This window comes from Geotrypetes seraphini, chromosome 1 (genome assembly GCF_902459505.1).
Source record: "Geotrypetes seraphini chromosome 1, aGeoSer1.1, whole genome shotgun sequence".
NCBI lineage: Eukaryota > Metazoa > Chordata > Amphibia > Gymnophiona > Dermophiidae > Geotrypetes > Geotrypetes seraphini.
The window spans coordinates 547,636,501-547,655,023 of record NC_047084.1 but is presented as its reverse complement, the minus strand read 5'-3'; the positions used below and the strand labels follow the sequence as shown (position 1 = coordinate 547,655,023).

Sequence of the window (18,523 nt, the reverse complement as noted above, 5' to 3'; positions counted from 1 at the left end):
AATTGAACAGTATTGAGATCCTGGTAAAAAAGCAGGATTTACAGGATTTTCCACCTTAACAGAACTCTTTTTTTGATTACCACAGCTACTGCTATGCATTTATGTGGAGTCCCCTGCAACTTTGTCTTCTCTTTCGGTCCTTATGACCTGCTCTTCTGGCAGAAAAGAAGACGTCAGTGTGGGAACTTCCTGCAGAATGATAGCAAGAGGGACAGTCAAAATAGGCTGTAGCTTATCCAGATAGTGGGGACCTCCCCACCAAGCAATATTTTGGATTTAAAAGGTGACTTTTAGCAACCTGGTCAAACTTATTTAAACTAATTACTATGCAAGTGAATATTACTATCTTTTTAAACAGTACAGCAGGATGTAGTTGTTTCTTCTGGCTGTACTAATGTATGAGACTGTTGAAAAAGTGGAATCTGTCTTCTGCCAGAAAATGTTTGTGTTGAAAGGTTACAGGATTCCAAAGTGCACTATAGATTATTGCCCTCTCCCCATGATCCTTGGAAGTAAGTTTTTCAACCTTAACAGAAAAGCCTAACCTAGACTGTGAATTAACTTCAGGCATCCTGTAGAAGAAGTGCGGTAAACTTCTGCCTAGTCACGCCAGCTGCATCACTGTTTTGCTTTTCAGGTGGCTTACTACGCCACAGAGCTAAGCGGGTATAGAATCACGATCAGCTGAGCAGGCACCGTAGCCACAATCAGCTGATTGTGGTACTCTGCCAGCTCATCTGATAGCAGCTCAGCTGATTGCGGCTCTGATGCCAGTCATGTTGAAACAGTTAAAGAGGGTTTTTTTTGTTTTTTTTAACAGTTAGTAAATGGGCGCAGGATATGCCAGGATCTACCAGTAGCTGCCAGGATCTTGCAATTCTGACCACAGGAAGCGCTGTATCCCCATGGATTCAGTACTTTTCACCAGCTATAAGCCAGGAATCATCCATACACTGCATTCCTTCTCTATCTTTAAAAAAAATAATAATTTATATTCCACATATCCTACAGTTCTATACGGATTACAAATTGTTCAGGTACTCAAGCATTTTTCCCTAACTGTCCTGGTGGGCTCCCACTCTATCTAATGTACCAGGGGCAATGGAGATTAAGTGACTTGCCCAGGGTCACAAGGAGCAATGCGGGATTTGAACCCACAACCTCAGGGTGCCGAGGCTGTAGCTTTAACCATCGCATTACACACTCCCACAAAAGCATAGAACCTGCCAGCATCTTGCATGATATGCCAGGATCCTGTAATTCTGACCCCAAGAAAGACTGTATCCTCCTGGATTCAGCACCCTTCACCACTTACCGATAAAAGGCAGGAAACATACTTGTCCTGCATGCCTTCCCCATCAAAAGCACAGGATCTACCAGGAAGGGCTGCATCCATCTAGATTCAGCACCCTTCACCACCTATAAGTAAAGAAACATCCATACCCTGTACTCCTTCCCCATCAAAAGCATAGGACCTGCCAGGATCCTGCAGGATGTGCCAGGATAAGCCAGGAACCCTAGGGCTATAACCTCCAGGATTCAGCACCTTTTACCATTTATAAGGCAGAAAACATCTATATCCTGCACTTCTTCCCCATCAAAAGCACAGGATCTTCCAGGATCCACCAGGATATTTCAGGCCCTGAGAGAATCCTTCCCGTATAGAATCCACTAAGCTATGTCAGGAATCAGTACTCTTTCATATTCAAAAGCACAGGATCTTTCAGAATCCATCAGGATATGCCAGGATCCAGCATTCCTTCTCCTCTAAGGCACAGGATATGCTTATATCTACCAGGATCCAAAAGTTACCTCCCCAAGAATGACTGTATCTGCCAGCATTCATCTCTCATCCTCGCCAATAGGTCTGCCAACACCCATATCCAGCATGCCTTTCTGTTCAAAAGCAGAGGATATTTCTGGCTCTGCAAAATATACCAGGATCTGAGAGGATCATGTACTTCTCCTCTAAAAGCACAGGATCTTCCAGGACCCACTGGGATACTTCAGGATCTAACACAATCCCACTGATCAAACTTATATTTCCCACATTTTTATTCATCAAGCAACTGCTACAATCTCCAAATCTTCTGTTTACATTGACTTTAAAGATAGTCTCCACAGCTTGCTGACAAACCGAGTGTAAACGCCCATCCCTGGAAAACCTGTCCCCTTGGAGACAAAGGGAAGGTTGGAGACTGGTGTAGTTGCCAGGTTCGTTAGGCTTCAGAGTTGGCTTTGTAAGATAGGCCTGACAATAGCTGATTTCCAGCTTTGTGGTACCGTTCATAAATTTAGGAAGGAATTTATTAGTGATAGGATCGATTTGAGAAAGATGTCTTTTGTGGCTGTTAGGAGGTTAGGTGGGCATGGGTCAAGGATAGATCCAGAGTCACATAGTGTAGTGATTGTTTTTGCTAGATCATTATATATGTCAGTTTGACACGGCTTCTTCAATGGGTGTTGATTCAGGCCCAGTCATTTATGTAACGATGCCAGATGATGGCTTTTCTAGGTTGACCGAGTTAGGGTTGATTGTCTTCTTGAGTGGGGTGGTGGTCTTGGTTGGGGGTTCTGTAGCTGTGTTCATGAGATGGAATGTGATGAGATAGTGGTCAGACCAAGGTACTGGTTCAGAGACATAGCACTGGATTTGAGGGTCGGCAGGTTAGTCTTTTTGTGTTAAGACTAGGTCCAGAGTATGTCCTGCTGTGTGCGTGTTTGATCTGGTGGAAGCCTAGGTCAGATATTGTTGTTATGAAGTAGGCTGGTGCCCCGGTTAAATTGGGGTAGTTTGTAAAATTGAAGTCACCAAAGATGGTGATTCATTGGTAAGAGATAACTAGCTTGCTGATGACCGTTATGAGGTCATCTAGGGACATTCATGGGGGAGTTTGGGGCGCTGTAGTTCAGGGCAAAGGTGTGGTTTCTGGTTTGACCATTGGAGAAGGTAAGGCATTTGATGCCATTTAGTATGATAGTGGCTATCAGTCTTGGGATGATGATTACAGAAGCATATCTCAAATCGTACTGGCTTCCAATCCCAGCAAGAATACAATTCAAATTCTACTGTCTACTATTTAAGACTTTATATGGAGATAGTCCAAGCTACCTGAACAATCGCCTCATCCACAACACCTCAACCAGACATAGGAAAACTCACACCCCATTCTCATACCCCCCCCAATTAAGGAAATCAAACGGAAAAAAACTATATGATGGCCTACTAGCCACTCAAGCAGCCAAACTAGACAACCAAATCGCCAATCTACTGACGGCATCCCTCAACTACAAGACTTTTATAAAAGAATTAAAGACCATACTCTTCAAGAAAGCCCTGAAAATAAGAAATAACACCACAAGTTTCAAACACCACCTCTCACTAATGCCAACTACCCCAAACAAATAACCATACTCATTTCTTACTCTCTCTTAAAATTATCCACAATCCTTTTTTTTTTTTGGAAGTTCTTGTTGTAATACTTCCTTGATAATTCTTTTGTAACCCGCCTTGAACTGCAAGGTAATGGCGGAATAGAAATCCCTAATGTAATGTAATGTAATGATTGATTTTATGATGGCTACTACTCCTCCTTCCTTTTTGTCTGCCTCAAACTAAATAAGAACAAAACCAAATTTCTTTGGCTAAGACCCTTAACTGACCCAAATTACTCTCTGAGAATTACAGTAGACAATGTAGACTTCTCATTAGAACTGCAATCCCAAATCTTAGGAGTAGAAATTGATAATCACCTATCCATGAAAAGCCACATACAATCAATAATAAAACAATCTTTCCTTGTTCATCAGAAAATACTTTGAAATGGAGGAGTTCTGAATCTTAGTGCAATCCCTAATCCTATCTTGACTAGACAACTGTAATGTAACACTAGTTCTCTGCTCTAAAACTTTACTATTGCATATCAACAAGTTCAAAATAAAGCGGTAAGACTCGTATACAGATTATGGAAATCAGAAAACCTATAGCCCTATTATATGAAACTACATTGGCTGCCCATAACCGCAAGGATCAAGTTTAAATTAGGCACCACTGCCTTTAAGATCCTAAGAGAGAATGCCCCCACCTACCTAACAGAATTGGCCATCCTACTCCAGGGTGCCTCCAACAGATATTCCACTTAACATTCTAAGTATGCAACAATATAAATTCTACCAGGCAAATCACCTTATCCATCCAATATCTATTAGCAAAATGCTGGAACCAACTACTGCTTACAATATAATCTTGTGACCACTATCTCGGGTTCAGAAAACTTTTAAAAGCATTTCTCTACCAAGACAGGGAGCCAACCCTGAATTAACTGAATGGCAATTGTAAAAGCCCATTTCTAAACTGTCCAATGCAACTCCCAGGACAAAATGAAGAGCCAATGATGACATAATTGTACTTGTAACTATGTATTTGTAAGTATGACCTAACTGTATTAATAGTTGTACTGATCTACCTGTACTAGCAACCATATTGAATGTCCATGTCAAACTGTCCATTGTAACTTCCTGGACAATTGACCCAACCTCTTGTAATGTAATCCGACCTTGAACTGAAGCGGAATAGAAAACCTGATTTAACATAACATGATCCTGTACTTCTTCCCCTCTAAAAAGCACAGGATACACCAGGACACAGCAGTCCTCACCCATAGAATGGTTGTATCTGCCTGGATTCACCATCTTTCACCATCAGTAAGGCTGGAAATACCCTTATCCAGCAATCCTTTCCCACAAAATCATAAGATCTTCCATGATCCACCCAGATATGCTTGGATTAAACAGACATTATCCCAGGACAAGCAGGCAGCATATTCTTAAAGTATGGGTGACGTCACCGACGGAGCCCTGGTACGGACTTTTTAACTAGAAAGTTCTAGTTGGCCGCACCATGCATGCGCGAGTGCCTTCCTGCCCGACGGAGGAGTGCGTGGTCCCCAGTTTCTTCGTTTCCGCGGAGCGAAGAAGACGCATGTGTTTTCAATGGCCGTTGAAAAACTATTTTCTGCCTTTCCGCTCGCGTATTTTTTCTTGTTCTTTGATTTTTTTTTTCCTTTCGGATTCCTTTGCTTTTATTTCTAAAAAAAAAAAAAACTCGTCCAGTTTTCTTATTTTTTAGGTCCGGCCCCTGCGGGGCCTGTTGCCACCATACAGGCCTCCGGCTTCGATTTTGCGGAGGCCGTGTTTCCCTTCATGCCCCCTCAACCGGGCTTTAAGAAGTGCCAGCGGTGTGCACGCCCGATCTCTCTCACCAACCCGCACAATTGGTGCCTGCAGTGCTTGGGTCCGGAGCATCGGGCTGACACCTGCACCCGCTGTGCGACTCTTAAAAAGCGCACATTGAAAAATAGGCAGATCCAGCAAAATATTCTCTTCGGCACTGGATCTGCCATGGAACCTGCCGCGACGTCGACGGCATCTCGAAAAGTCGGCACCGACTACTTCGACGACGCCAGATCCTTCTTCGGGGTTGCTGGCCCCAGGTAAGCCGGCTAAGAAGCCTTCCACTTCCCTTGAGCGCCCTCCTGCCACGGTTGCGACGCCAGTCCTTCCGGCACCGCACCGACCCCGCAAACGCTCCGCTCCGATATCGGTGAGTGCCTCATCATCGGCCTCCTCATCGCCGGAGCGTAGAGCGGCACCTATGGTACCGAAAAAGAAAAAAGCGGTACCGGTGCCTCCCCTGGACGACTGCATCGCGGCCATACTCCAGACCCAATTACAGGAGCAGCTGCAGCAACAACTCCAACAAATGTTGCCGGCACTGCTGGCCTCACACCTTCCGGTGCAGGACCGGTCCGAGCCTCGCACGATTCCATCGGTGTCGACCCCCTCGGTACCGCTTAACACATCCATGCCGGTGCTCTCGGCTGAACCACACCGTTCCCAACCTGCGGTACAGACCCGTTCTGATGCCGACCCTTCCCGGTACCAGGAACGGCACCGGTCTTCCTCTCCCGTTACTGCCTCGGTATGCTCCGGCAAGTCTCTCTCCAAGACCCGCCATGCCGAGCCCTCCACACCGATGACCCACCGTGCATACCCCGACATCAGGGACCCTGACTTATGGGAAGAATCCCCGCACGGTACCGAGGAAGACGCTTCCTCGACGGACGAGGAACCCTCAACGATTGACACCGGTTCAAAGCCTGAACAGTCCTCTTTTACCAAGTTCCTCAGGGAGATGTTGGCTGCTCTTTCCATCCCTTTAGAGTCCGACTCTAAAAAGTCCCAGGCTTTCCTCGATGCCCTAGACTTCGAGCAACCTCCCAAGGAATTCCTTAAGTTACCTGTCCACGACATCCTACGAGAAACTTTTTATAAAAACTGGGAGAACCCCCTCACTGTCCCCGGGGCCCCTCGCAAACTGGATAGCTTGTACCGGGTCATTCCAATCCCGGGCTTTGACAAGCCTCAATTGCCCCATGAATCTCTCCTGGTGGAGTCCACCTTAAAGAAAACTCAGGGCTCCAGTGTCTATGCCTCCACCCCTCCTGGCAGAGAGGGCAAAACTATGGATAAATTTGGCAAGCGCCTTTTCCAGAATGCCATGCTGGCCAACAGGGCAAATAATTACACCTTTCACTTCTCCTTCTATATGAAGCATCTGGTGCAACAACTCTCCTCCTTACAAAAATACATTCTTGAACGTAAGGTCCCTCTTTTCCAACAGCAAATTTCCAGTCTGTTCCAACTTCGGAAATTCATGGTACGCTCCATTTATGACTCATTTGAGCTGACCTCTAGAGCATCTGCCATGGCTGTTGCCATGCGGCGTCTGGCCTGGCTGAGAGTTTCTGACCTCGACATTAACCACCAAGACCGCCTGGCTAACGCACCTTGTCTTGGTGACGAACTCTTCGGGGAATCCCTGGACTCAACCACCCAGAAACTCTCAGCACACGAGACTAGGTGGGACACTCTGGTCAAACTCAAAAAGAAGACTCCGCCTGCTCGCCCCTACAGACAGCAGTCCTCCTACCAACGCAGGTTCTCGGCCAGACCTCTCAACCCGCCTCAGCAGCAGCCTCGCCGTCCTCGTCACCAGCATCAACATCAGGCTCGTTCCCAGTCTCATCAGCCTGCCAAGCCTCTCCCTCCGTCAAAACATCTCAACCCTTTTGACTCCTTTCTCCAGGGCATAGCCAGTCTCCCACCATCATTGCCTCTTCCTCAGCCTATCGGCGGACGCCTCCAACTCTTCCTCAGCCGTTGGGAGGTCGTCACATCCGACCAATGGGTCCTCAACATCATTCGCCACGGCTACTCTCTCAACTTCCAGACTCTTCCACCAGACAATCCTCCCATAGAGTCTGCTTCTCACTCCTCCCAATCCCTCCTCCTCCTGAGGGAAGTCCAATCCCTCCTTCTTCTCAATGCCATCGAAGAGGTACCCTCAGAACAAAGGGGTCAGGGATTCTACTCCCGCTACTTCCTGGTTCCCAAGAAGACAGGAGACCTCCGTCCCATCCTCGATCTCCGGGACCTCAACAAGTGTCTGGTCAAGGAAAAATTCAGAATCCTCTCCCTTGCCACGCTTTACCCTCTTCTCTCTCAACACGACTGGCTATGTTCCCTAGACCTCAAAGAGGCCTACACTCACATCCCAATCAATCCGACTTCACGTCGCTACCTGCGGTTTCAGATACAGCACCATCACTATCAGTACAAAGTGCTACCCTTTGGCCTCGCATCATCACCCAGGGTGTTCACCAAGTGCCTTATTGTGGTGGCGGCCTTCCTCAGGTCTCACAACCTCCAGGTGTTCCCCTACTTGAACGATTGGTTGGTGAAAGCACCTACGTCTCCGCTTGTGCTACAAGCCACTCAACACACCATCTCTTTCCTCCATCTCCTGGGGTTCGAGATCAACTACCCCAAGTCGCACCTACTTCCCACACAGCGACTTCAGTTCATTGGTGCAGTTCTCGACACCACTCTGATGAGGGCGTTTCTCCCCTCCGACCGACAACGGACTCTGCTCCACCTCTGTCGTCAGGTGCTCCTTCATCATTCCATCCCAGCTTGGCAGATGATGGTCCTCCTGGGCCACATGGCCTCGACGGTCCATGTGCTTCCTCTGGCGCGACTCCACCTCAGGACACCTCAATGGACTCTAGCCAACCAATGGTCACAGACCACGGATCCTTTTTCTCATCCCATCTCTGTGACATCATCTCTTCAGCAATCTCTTCAATGGTGGTTGAACTCCTCCAATCTTTCCAGGGGTCTACTCTTTCATTTACCCCCTCACTCCATGATCATTACCACAGATGCCTCCCCCTATGCATGGGGAGCTCACCTGGGAGATCTTCGCACCCAGAGACTCTGGTCCCATCAGGAGCATCAACATCACATCAATTTCCTGGAACTCAGGGCCATGTTCTATGCTCTCAAGGCCTTCCAGCACCTTTTCTACCCTTAGGTTCTTCTCCTGTGCACAGACAACCAAGTCGCCATGTACTACATAAACAAGCAAGGCGGCACCGGATCTCCCCTCCACTGTCAGGAGGCCATCCGCATCTGGACCTGGGCCACGGCCCACAGTCTCTTCCTCAAGGCTGTTTATATCCAGGGCGAACAGAACTCCCTGGCCGACAATCTCAGCTGCATCCTTCAACCTCACGAGTGGACTCTGGATCCTTCCACACTCCGCTCCATCTTCGCTCAGTGGGGCACTCCTCAGGTGGACCTCTTTGCAGCTCCTCACAATCATCAGCTGCCCCGGTTCTGCTCCAGACTCTTCTCTCCTCATCGTCTGGCCCCAGATGCCTTCCTACTCAACTGGACGGATCGGTTCCTCTACGCCTTTCCTCCACTGCCTCTGATGTTACGGACGTTATTCAAACTCCGCAGGGACAAAGCCACCATGATTCTCATCGCCCCTCAGTGGCCTCGCCAACACTGGTTCTCCCTCTTGCTCTAGCTCAGCGCCAGGGAGCCCATTCCTCTTCCTGTGTTTCCTACGCTACTTACACAGCAGCATCAGTCTCTACTGCATCCCAATCTGTCCTCGCTCCACCTGACAGCTTGGTTTCTCTCGGGCTGACCTCTCCACACAATCTGTCTCAGCCTGTCCGTCGTATTTTGGATGCCTCCAGGAAACCGGCCACCCTCCAATGTTACCATCAGATGTGGACCAGGTTCTCCTCTTGGTGTCTCCTACATCACCACGATCCCACCTCTTTGGCGGTGGAAACTGTACTGGACTATTTGCTCTCTCTGTCCGACGCTGGCCTCAAGTCTACCTCAATCAGAGTCCACCTCAGTGCCATCACTGCGTTTCATGAGCCTATCCTCGGAAAACCTCTCACGGCTCATCCACTGGTTTCCTGGTTCATGAGAGGCCTCTTCAATGTCAAACCACCTCTGAAGCTCCTCCAGTCGTCTGGGACCTGAATGTGGTTTTATCTGCCCTCATGAAACCTCCTTTTGAGCCTCTTGCCACGACTTCGCTCAATTTTCTTACCTGGAAGGTGCTTTTCCTCATTGCCATCACCTCTGCCAGGAGGGTTAGTGAGCTGCATGCACTGGTTGCCGACCCACCTTTCACTGTTTTTCACCATGACAAGGTGGTTCTGCGTACCCATCCTAAATTCCTTCCCAAGGTGGTCTCGGCATTTCACCTCAACCAGTCCATTGTGTTGCCTGTCTTTTTCCCTAAGCCCCATTCTCATCCTGGGGAACAGGCGTTGCACACACTGGACTGTAAGCATGCCCTTGCATACTACCTTGACCGTACCAGGGCCCACCGCTCGTTCCCTCAGCTCTTTTTGTCCTTCGACCCTAACCGACTAGGTCGTCCTGTCTCTAAACGGACGCTTTCCAACTGGCTTGCTGCCTGCATTGCGTTCTGTTATGCTCGGGCCGGTCTCTCACTGGAAGGTGCTGTCATGGTCCACAGGGTCAGAGCTATGGCTGCTTCTGTGGCTTTCCTCCGTTCCACACCCATCGAGGAAATCTGCAAGGCTGCCACTTGGTCCTCAGTTCACACGTTCACTACTCACTACTGTCTGGATGCCTTCTCCAGACGGGATGGACACTTCGGCCAATCTGTGTTACACAATTTATTTTCCTAATGGCCAACCATCCCCCCTCCCTCTCTGTTAGCTTGGAGGTCACCCATACGTTAAGAATATGCTGCCTGCTTGTCCTGGGATAAAGCACAGTTACTTACCGTAACAGGTGTTATCCAGGGACAGCAGGCAGATATTCTTACGTCCCACCTTCCTCCCCGGGTTGGCTTCTTAGCTGGCTTATCTTAACTGGAGACCACGCACTCCTCCGTCGGGCGGGAAGGCACTCGCGCATGCGCGGTGCTGCCAACTAGAACTTTCTAGTTAAAAAGTCCGTACCGGGGCTCCGTCGGTGATGTCATCCATACGTTAAGAATATCTGCCTGCTGTCCCTGGATAACACCTGTTACGGTAAGTAACTGTGCTTTATCACAAAAAGGGTTGCATCTGCATGGATACAGGGGGATCCCAGGACAAGTAGGCAGCATATTCTCACATGTGGGTGATATCATCCACAGCTGCTAAAGTATTCATGCAGTTTAAGTACTTTAGAAAGTTTGCAACTGTCTATACTGTGCTTGTGCGAATGCCTTCCCGCTTGAGATAGGTGCGCAGCTCCTCAGTTCTCAGTTTTCCGTGGGATTGTACAAGAATGAAAGGCTCTGCTAGGTTCTTAGGTTTGTTAATCTTCTTGTAAAGAGGTAGGAGCCTAAGGCCCTGATTGGCTCATATGCCCCCCTTGGGAGGGTCTTAGACATCTGAGCCAATCAGGGCCTTAGGCTCCTCTAAATACATCACATGATGCACCAAGGAGGAGAAGACCTGCCATTTTGGATCAGCGAGCCTCAGAGCAAAGGTAGTGGGGTGGGGGGGGAGGTCCAGGGGAGCATTCGATGGCAGGAGGGGGTGGGCATCCCGCCAGCCTTTTGGGGGGTTAATGGAGGAGGGTAGGTGATAGTTCATGGGGGGATGGCAGGAGGGAGTAGGTATCCCTCCTGCCCAATTTTTTTTCTTGTGTGGGGGGTGGGTCAGTATGGTGGGAGGGAAGGGGGGAGTTAGTATGGCCTAGAGCAGTGTTCTCAAACTCAAACCCTTTGGAGAGCCACATTTTGGATTTGTAGGTACTTGGAGGGCCACAGAAAAAAAAAGTTAATGTCTTATTAAAGAAATGATAATTTTGCATTAGGTAAAACTCTTTATAGTTTATAAATCTTTCCTTTTGGCTAAGTCTTTAAAAATAATATTGCAATTTATAGCTAAAGAGACATATGATGATCAAGAAACTCTTTTATTTTACTTTTTTAATTATGATAAACATACTGAGGGCCTCAACATGTGGCCCCCGGGCCGCGAGTTTGAGACCACTGGCCTAGAGGGAGTGGGCATCCCTCCTGCCAATTTTCACTGGCGTGGGGAGTTGGGGGTTTGTCCTCGGTGCCAGTTCATTGGAGGGGAGGCTTTTTTATGGGGCAGATATTGTGGATGTGTAACACACACAGCATCTGTGCCCATTAAAAACAAAAAGGTTTGGCATGCTATAAATATTTTTGTATCGTAGGAGAGGTAAGTGACTAGTCTTGCTTGACCAGTTGCTTTTTTGGGATCGCTAAAAGCGATAACTCTTTTTGTGTGTGTGTGTGTGCATTGGGAAGCCATGTTAGAGCATCAATCGCTCTGCTAGTTTACTTGGCATTTCAATATTAATGACTTTATTTGCATGGCCTTATCGGAGAATGAGCAATCCTGCAGAAAACCATGTGGTGAGCTGTTTTCTGCATTGAGTTGGCAAATCCGATAGTCATTGAACCAGTCAAAACCGGTTTTGCAATGATCATTTGAGGATCTCTGATTTTAGTGCATCTAGGCCTGGATGGGCCATTTTGGCCTTTATCTGCCATCATGTTTCTATGAAGCGTTCTCTGTACGAGTCTTCCAGTGCCCAGAGTCCTGTGCTTTTCTCTCAAGACTTTTGAGAGCAATGCTAGTATTTCAAGCCCTATGCAATTTGTGCTTTGGGAGCCACATTTACAGGAGGAAGACAGCTTCAGGACATAGGGAAAAGAGAGACAATGAGGGTGGAGGGAGTCAGCAGGAGAAATTATAGGTGGGTAAGTGATTTGGGGAAGATGGGAGTTAAGGGATGGAAAAGGGAGGTGAGCTGATTGAGATTGAAGGGAAATGGCCTAAGAGAGGGGGAAATTTTTTGACAGAGAAGAATAAAAGGAAACTAGTCATACAAGAGAGGTAACAGGATGGAGGGGGTACTAAAGATGGAAGGGAGGCTGCAGATAAATAAAAACACAAGATACAGAGGTTATCTAGAATTGTGTGTGTTCTGTGCTAGTTAAAATTTAATAGTAGCAAAATATTCACTCTGTAGCAGTTAATTGGAAGAATTTCTTTAATAAGGCAGTACGTAAATAAATCCTAACAACAAAAATAATTATGTTCTTCTGTTGTAGTGATAATGTCAAGTCATCATATTGGATGCAGAATCTTCATTACAGCCATGTGCAAGTGCGTGTGTATATGCTTGAGCGGTGAACACAGTATAAGTGACCGGTGATGGTTTGCTTACAGAAATATTTTACATTGTTGTAAGTATTAGCAATGTGTATGTATTTCTAAGAATGTTGAAATACTATCCAATTTAATATATTGCACAAAAAATCACCATTGCTCTTGAACGATATTGCTTAATTTTCTTTTTCCTTAGAGGGGCATTTTTTTTTAAGAATGTCAAACTTAAATTGAGACATCCTGTTTATAATGTCCAAACAAAACCTCCATCTCACAGCCATCTTCAAACAGGAAATACATCTGTGTTTCATTTTTGATAATACATGAGAACATCCAAAATGAGCGCTCATTTTACAAACCAAATGTCCAAATTATGAACAAGAAAAATCCAGGGACAAGGACTGGCAGCATTTTTATGGAAATTACCATACAGACATCCTTAGAGAGGCAGCCTGGTGGGTTTTTTTTATTTTAAATGCTGAGTTCTCCATGAATAGGGAAATGAATACTGTATACCACCTTAATAGCCCTCAGGCATGTGGGTGTCATAAATACTTAGGTACAGCAGGTTTCTGTATCTTTCTGGAGGGTGTATTAGAATAATCTCAGGGGTTACTTATATGGCCTGGAAGACCAGGGCACTAGGAATACAGAATAAGATAGCACTCTGGAATATGGTAATTTTATCTGTATTCTCCAAAGATCCATACCCGTGCAAATAGAATTTCTGACAAGCAATAAACCAGGCTATGTATTAGAAAAATAGAATATATATATGGCATGTGGCAAATTATAATGACAGACAGTGCAACTTAAATATGAGACTTTAGTACTAGACAAGCTAAGATGCATAGGAAATACAATAGCCTACTATTGCATGAATTACTTGGAAAGTAAACTCGCATTTCCCTATGACTATGAACCTGCTTCCTGACCTAACCCACAGAATACACAAGAGCTGACATAATATATGTATCAGAAGAGATGTCTCTCGGGCAATACTTAGCTTGCTGAACAGTGGGTAATTCATCTCCTGAGTGTAACCAGAGATCCTACTGGGGTCACATTTGATTCTTTTGCTCTCACAAAATGAATCTTCGGGTTTAGAGGATTCTGAGTTGCCATGGGTGCTAGCAGCCAAGAGTCTGTGGCAGTCCTGGACCAGTCAGAGGACCTGATGGTGTGCATGCTCTTTAAACTGGCAGATTTAATGGAAGTCATTACAGTATCTGTGAGGGATTTAAGTTTGGAACTGCCTCAGGCTTCCACAGCTCAAATCTCTCTTATGAGCAGTTCTAAGACCCAGTCCACATTTTTTTTTCTTCGTGTCCACAGATCACCATGATGCTGACGGAGCAGTGGGAGCTGCCAGAGGACCCCTTGAGTTATAGATCCATTTTCTTGTTTTTCCCTCGTTACCTATACTTACCCTTTCCTACCTTGACATAATTTCCTTATTCTTTACCATCATCTCCAGAACCATGATAAAATTGTACTCGATGTCTTCTTAGTTCCAGCAGTTATTTGTGCCATCTAGGGTGGATTCACTGATAGCGCAAGTTACAAAGTGTATGTAATTTCCTAGTGAAGCTGGAGTAATTCTACAGGATTGCAGGATGGACTTAATATTCGAACAACAGTTTGAAGCATTTGCTTTGGATCTGAGAGCGACGGTAGAGGTATCCTTTGTGTTATGTGCCTGCCATAAGATGCTGTGCCAAGTTCCGGCTTTGGAGGAGAGCGTGTACCCATGCTCTATATGACATGTTCACTGTCATGAAGAAAGCTCTGAAAACTTTCTTGTTTACTAAACCCTTTGGAAACTAAGCCATTCTAGATTTCATTCTTCATCAGGCAACTACATTAGCTCCCAATATCATCCCGAATAATTTTCAAATCATCTTGTATCCTACACCAGATCTTATACGGAAGCTTAGCAGCCCCTCTCATCCAATTATTATCTAATGTTTGGTCTACATCAAAAAGAATCCTTAACAGAATCCAACTAAATCTACCATCCACAAAAAACCTCCACTACAAGCAAATTTTTCATTCTATGCTAACTTATTTGGGTGTAAAAACCTAGAATGACCTACCAGAAGTTATCAGGACAGAGACAAACTACACTACATTCAGAAAAAACCTGAAGACTCACCTCGTTGACAATTAACAGTCTTAGTTTCTGTATAACTCCCCTACTTCTGGGTCCCCTCTCTTATTTTCTTCATACCTCCTTCCCTACTACTTCCCCCTTTCTCCTTGATCTGTTGCCTTAAACCTGTATAAGTATGTGCGACGCACAAATGGAAGATTAGATTAGATTGTAAGCCGAGTCGAGCACCTTTTTGGTTGAAGACCCGGTCTATAAAATTAAGTTTTAGTTTAGTTTAGTCTGCTTATTCTATCTCTGCAGAAAGCTCTGGATCAGACAATGGGTAGGAAATTCTGCTTCTAAAGCTACTTTGAGCAGGCTTCTTTTCAATGGACAAATATTATTTGGCAAAAGGTTGTACGCCCTTATGGCCATTGTGGCGGATCATCCTAAGTCATCGCCAGATGGTAGATAATGTGACCCGGAAGTGTTAAGTCTTGGCTATGGATTTTCTTGCCAGTCATCGACAGGCTCCTCTGCTCAGAGATCATTTCGCAGATCTAGACAGAGATTGAGGGGCTCCAGAAGAGCCCAAATGTTAGATTTCTGTTCAACAGTCACTCCTAAGAAGTCCCAATGACACCAGGCCAGATCCTGAGCTATCACAAATTGGAGGGAAACTCAAGAGTTCAGGGAGGCCAGGGCAAAGATTTGCTCAGACAGGAGTCCTGGACATTATTCCAGAGGGCGACTTCATTTGTCTGCTTTGGGATTTCTTTGTGAATTCTCCAACTGCAAGACCAAAGAAGGCAGTCAAAGTTTGAAAAACAGTAAAATGCCTTCTAGGGATTCAAGCTGTAGAGCCTGTGCCAGAGGAAGAATCGGGCTTGGACAGATACTACATGTACTTTATCATGCCCAACAAAGACTTGGACGACTGAAGACCAATCCTGAATCTGAAGTCTGTCAATGCAGCACTAAAGGTACCCAGGATCCAGATGGAGTCCATGTGTTGGTCATTGCCTCAGTGGCACTGGGGGAATTCTTAGCTATGCTGGACTTGATGGAGGCTTACTTGCATATTTCCAAATTCCTGGAACACAAAGTTCCTCAGGTTCCATGTGCTGGAAGGCACTTTCAATTCTTGGCACTTCCGTTTGGGTTGGCAACAGTACCTTACATCTTTACCAAGGCGATGATATTGACAGTAGGACACCTTTACAAGGCAGTGATTCATGTATACCTATTCTTGGACAATTGGTTAATCAGAGCTCCGTTCAAGACTGACAGACACAAGACAGTAACACAAGTTGTCCAGCTCTTGCAGAACCTGGGATAGATTATAAATTCCCGAGTTGCCTGGAACCAACCTAATCCCTGTAGTATTTGAGGGCCCTCCTTAACACAGCAGAAGGCCGTGTTTTTCTTCCAGAGTCACGCAAGCTGAAGTTAAGAACCCAGATTTTTATAGTTCTGGCAATGCCAGATTCTATGTGTTGGCACTACCTTCAGGTAGTGACCAAAGAAGTGGTACCTTGGGCAAAAACTCATTTATGCCCTCTAGAATGCACTGGATGGAGTCATTCCGGATGCCATTGACCTGGATGACAATAGCGCGTCAAACCTTGCATTGGTGGCATTAGGTGGAGACACTATCAAAGGACTTTCCTCTCTGCATTTCCTCTTGGCTGATACTGATGACAGATTCCAGCCTCTAGGGAGGCCATTCTGAGGGTCACCTGGTTCAAAGCCAGAGGTTGCTTTTTTCAGAGAAAATGGTCCATCAACAGATTGGACCTGAAAGCCATTCGCTTAGCACTGTAGTCATTCGAAAAGGTCCTGGAATACAAAGCGGTTAGGGTCTTCTTGAACAATGCCACAGCAGTGACCTATGTCAACAAATGGAGTGACACCAAGAATGCTCTGTTGAAACTAGGGGCTTAGTTGTTGTTTCACTGGGCAATAAGCCATTTCTGTGGTGCATGTAGTGGGAGTGGATAACGTTCAAGCAGACTCTAGTTCTAGGGGAGTGGTCTTTGCCCCAAAGTGTTTTCAACAAAATTGTAAAAGTGCTGTGGAAGGCTGACGTTCAATCTAATGGCATCAGTGGTCAACAAGAAGGCTGCTCATTATTTCAGCTGCAAAGCAGAGCTGGGAAGTACCGGCATACGTACTGAGGTATAACCGTGGGCAACAGAGGACCTGTTATGCATATTCCCCTGTGGCAAATAATAACCTGGATTATTCGAAGGATCGCTTTCCACTAAGGTAGTGTGCCGCAAACTTGTCCAGCTGGTGGCACACTAAATGCAGTGCCTCAGCCGGAATGCACCCGGAAGTCAATGTGATGACATCATGCGCATGCATGATGTCATTGCATCAACGTCCATGCATGCGCATAGGCCCGTCTCACCGCAACCCCGCTGTTACAGGGATCTGAGAGGTGTAGAGAGAAGAGGAGAGACGCCGGCCAGGAGGAGAGTCGTCCACGCTGGCTGATTTCCTACAGGACATGCCTCTCGCCGCGAGAGGCACGTCCTGTAGACAGGCAGCTGGCATGGACGACTCTCCTCCTCGCCTGTGTGTTGTGGCACACCAGAAATCTCAGGAGGCACACAGTTTGCGATACACTGCACTAAGGGGTGGGGATTATTGTGCACCGGATTGGCTGCGTTGTGCATTGTATGCAGTTCTGGTTTGGCTACAACAGGAAAAGTGCCTCAGGCTGCCACTGCTCCCAGTATTGCTTTCGCATGGTCCAATTGCCCTGGTCAGTCCAAAACACTCTGGGATTACAGCTTGGCTCTTGAGAGCACACAGCCTTAAAGAAGAAAAGATATTTGGAGGGGGTTATAGCTACCCTCCTACAATCTAAGAAGCTGACTGTGGTTGCTAAAGCTTGGAAGACTTTTCAGTGCTGGTATGCAAAACAGAAGGTGGATTCTTTGAAGGCTCTGATTTCTACGGTCTTTTCATTTCCTCAGGATGGTTTCAAAAAGAGCCTGGCTGTTGGCCCCTTGTGGGAGTGTGTGTCACAGGGGTCCCCTGCCTCAGCACCCTGATGCTGTGGGTTCAAATCCCTCACTGCTCCTTATGACCCTGGGCAAGTCGCTAATCCCCTCATTGCCCTAGGTACACTGGATAGAGTTTGAGTCCACCGGGACAGGTAGGAAAATATGATAAAGTACCCGAATGTAAACCAGTTAGGATATGTGGAAAAGCTATGAGAGGGTAGAAAGGCTGTCGGAAAAATAAAGATGCAAATGGAAGAAAAGATATGGTAAAATTGGGAGACAAAATATTTTTTTGATATACAAGTGATAGGAATAAGACTCAAGGGTGATGTGGACAAATATGCAGAAACTATTAAAGATAAGGCTGAACTGCTTAACAATTATTTCTGTTCTGTGTTTACGGATGAAAGACTGGGTGTAGGACTACAGAAAATGAACACAAATGGAAATGGATATGTGGTAGAACGGAAGAGATTCTCAGAATACTGTATTTGTGAGGAGCTAGCTGAATGAAAAATAGACAAAGCAATGGGGCCTGATGGGATACATCCAAGGTTACTCAGGGAACTCTGAGAGGTTCTGGTAACTCTGTTGTCTCATCTTTTTAGAGTCTGGAGTGGTCCTAGAGAATTAGAGAAGGGCAGATGTGGTTCCTCTGCACAAGAGCAGATATAAGGAGGAAGTTGGGAATTATAGGCTGGTTAGTCCTTAGTTATTACTAAAGTAATGGAAACGCTTCTTAAGTGGAGGATAGTGAGATTTCTAGAATCAAATGGACTGCAGGACCAGAGACAGAATGGTTTTATGAGAGGCAGGTCTTGTCAGACAAATCTGATTGATTTCCTTAACAGGGTGACCAAACAGTTGGATAT

The 18,523-nt window shown here is 46.1% G+C and overlaps 1 protein-coding gene across 9 annotated transcripts in view; it reads left to right on the top strand.

The window, feature by feature from the left end:
* The window catches only part of PPIP5K2 (diphosphoinositol pentakisphosphate kinase 2), a 501,817-nt gene that overhangs the window by 719 nt on the left and 482,575 nt on the right, over positions 1–18,523 (top strand). For all 9 annotated transcript variants that reach the window (XM_033929166.1, XM_033929168.1, XM_033929165.1 and 6 more), the window contains exon 2: positions 12,488–12,622. The gene's annotated coding sequence lies outside the window, so the exon portion shown is untranslated. The remainder of the gene's footprint in view (positions 1–12,487; positions 12,623–18,523) is intronic.